General features: G+C 33.8%; 1 long non-coding RNA gene across 1 annotated transcript; it reads left to right on the top strand.

Moving 5' to 3' along the window:
- Positions 1–384: 384 nt before the first annotated feature.
- On the top strand, positions 385–1186 carry LOC134232647 (uncharacterized). Its single transcript, XR_009984820.1, has 2 exons — positions 385–578; positions 837–1186. It is a non-coding gene; the product is annotated as an uncharacterized LOC134232647 (long non-coding RNA).
- Positions 1187–3313: the final 2127 nt, after the last annotated feature.

Below are 3313 nucleotides of genomic sequence, written 5' to 3' on the forward strand. Positions count from 1 at the left end.
AACTAGGATATATTAACCTTAAATGCATTGAAATATATAGAGATAACAAAAGGATTGCACTACTGACAATGCTAGAGTAGCATCTTTATTCGTCATCTCCTACCCCCGTTTTCTCAAGACTTTTACTCATGGCAGCACTCAACCCTCCACATTAACCAAATATCAGAGAAAAGGTATTTTTTTAATCATATACAATTTTTGTTATTATAGCAATGTTCATATTGGATATATCATTATGTATGGTTATAGGACATTCTAAAAAAAAAGTGTTACCTCTCTCCGACTTCAAGCAGTAATATTTACATTTGCAAATGGTTTCCTTTATATAACACTACTGAAAGCAAGCGCTTTTACAACTGCATAAATACAGGTACGTGTACGGGGTCAAGAGGTCATAGATGTGCGTTTGGATAAACGTTCGACGTAATCTCTGTGTGACGTCATAAAGGGTCGACGCGCGTTTAGTTGATTACAAACAAGCTGTTGGGTTTGAAAAATAACGCATTTCGCACGTTAAAAGTAACAATCAGGCAAATTTAAAGTATGAATAAGTCACAAATGTAAATATAAGTAATAAGGTATCATTTTTTGAGTTTTATAGAGATGTAAAACGGGTTGGCACATGATCAAATCTTCCACAAAGCCCTTCGGGCTTTATGGGATTTGATCACGTGACCAACCCGTTTTACATCCCAATAACACTCAAAAAATGATACCTTATTTCTTAAATAAATTCTGACATAATATAATTATTTAAGAAATAAGGTATCATTTTTTGAGTTTTATTGAGATGTAAAACGGGTTGGTCACGTGATCAAATCCCATAAAGCCCGAAGGGCTTTATGGAAGATTTGATCATGTGTCAACCCGTTTTACATCTCAATAAAACTCAAAAATGATACCTTATTACTTATATTTACATTCGTGACTTATTCATACTTTATATTTGCCTGATTGTTACTTTTAACGTGTGAAATGCGTTAATTTTTCAAACCCAACGGCATGTATGTAATCTACTAAACGCGCGTCGACCCTTTATGACGTCACAGAGAAATTACGTGGAACGTTTATCCAAACGCACATCTATGACCTCTTGACCCCAAACCTGTATTTACACAGTTATAAAAACGCTTGCCTTCAGTAGTGTTATGTAAAGGAAAACATTTGCAAATGTAAATATTTGTTTTTCAGTTTTTTTCTTGCATACAAAGATTTTTATATTTATGTTGCTGATATACTGATTATATTCGATTTTCATGTTTGATAACCCTATTTCTCGCCTAATAGTGCTCCTAGGCACTGGTTTCCTAACTTTCACTATGTTTGTAATGAAACATATGTAATAAAAACAGTATTATAGCTTAAAAGTCCATTAAACATTCTAATCAGGAGCAACGAAAAGAAACCTCCAAAAATCAGAGGTAAGATCCAGTGCCTTGGAGGAGTAAACATCCCCCATACTGACCGGTCACTAAGGCCATTATGCATAAATTTTCCCATGTTTTCCTCGCACTTCCAACAAACGAGACAGTTGTTCCCTATTTTACCATTTCATTGTGAAACAAATTTGTTAATTAAGATTTTAAAATGTTATTAGATTAAAATTGTCCGAGGCCTCCCATGTCAATTTTAATAGTCCACACCAAATGACGTCAGACAAAATGATCGACGCACGCACGAGATCTGCATGCATTAATAGACTTCTTAGCCCCTACGGTTGAATTCCGGTTAAATTATCAAGAAATCAATTCATCTTTTTTTCAAAAAGTTATAACGGAGAAAAAAATTGGAAATAGAATAATATTTGTATGAGTTGGATTATCACTTGCAAAATGATATTCCAATCCATATAAAATATATACAATTACAATGTTCATAAAGATTATGTATTCTTACTGATCTTTTTTTTTTCATTTATTTCTGAAGAGAGAATGATGGATGCATTACAATTTGCCCAAACTGCTCAACTCGTATTTTGAACATCAATCTGATATTTTTGTACATTCTGACATAGTATCAATGTCTTGTTTTCATATTTGATTAATATTGTTCTGCAATATTATTCTCTTTTTGACATAATTCAAACTAATATTCATAATAGTATGAAGTCAACATAACTGAAATAAACAGGATTCCTTAAAATTTGGCTCTTTCATATATAAAAGTCCGATTATTTACTATAAATTTTCACCTGCACATTTGATATAGTGTCTAAGAAGACTATAGATGTAAAGTTATAGATTAAATGTGGTAGATGTGTCTAAATACGGAATTATTAATTGATTGTTTAACGGCCCTGTCAAGAATTTTTCACTGATATGGACGCCGCCACCGTTGGAGAACAGCAAATTTTGTCCTTCCCATACTCAACACTTAGGGCCATTAAGCAAGAAGGGACTTTTTTTTCGTGCCAGAACATACTGTGGTAAAGGAACTTGGTTTACACGATGTCATCGAAAGACTGATCTCCACGTCCCACAGTGGGAATGAACCCGCGACGTAAGGATAAACTACTACTAACTCCGCTACTTTAGAGCAGACGCTTTAACCACTTCGCCACGCGGACGAATGAATACGGAAAGAAAAACAAGAGCAGGATAAATCTTCTTATTGGGAGATATATCAAATGTTTCCTTTTAATTTGTATCCAATCCCTTTGACATATTGTCAACACAAGTTTATCTTTTAAAAAGATAGGTGAGCTAGCGCCGTAGCATTTTTTAAACACAGAAAGGAAGATCCGTGATCAAGTGATTTATTTTGCTGAATTCTTTAATTTTTATTAAGGCTGGAGAGTGATAAAGTTATTATTGTTCTGTGAAGCGTATTTTATAGACACAAAGGTTAAGAAATAGGGGGGTGACCTATTGGAGTTTTGGCGCAACGGAACATATATGACCTTTACTGGAGAGGGAGGGGTGGGGGGGCTCTATATAATATGAAGAAGATGCCGATTGAGACATTGCATGTATGAGCTGATTTAAAGAAGAGAATTTCTTGGCAATTTAGCAAAGAAAATACATGGGAGCTGAAAGAAATATAGAAAATAACTCAAATTGTATGTCGTGTACGTAAAGAGTCCAGAGAGTTTGGAACGCATGTGAAGTAGCTTAATTGGTCCTTTGGGTCATCTTTGTCAAGATATGTTAGGTTAAAAGCCATACACATCAGAATTTTTTAAACACAAATAGTGGATTTATTCGTTATTTTTAGTGTAAATTATTGCTTCTGTTTCTGGAATTTGTAAGATTGGCTGAATTGACCAATCAGAAATTAGAATTTATCTTTGATTGTGCTTAGATGTTAAAAAAAA

This window comes from Saccostrea cucullata, unplaced genomic scaffold, assembly GCF_032062105.1.
Source record: "Saccostrea cucullata isolate Sc308-1 unplaced genomic scaffold, CSIRO_AGI_Scuc_v1 ctg4210, whole genome shotgun sequence".
Taxonomy (NCBI): Eukaryota; Metazoa; Mollusca; class Bivalvia; order Ostreida; family Ostreidae; genus Saccostrea; species Saccostrea cuccullata.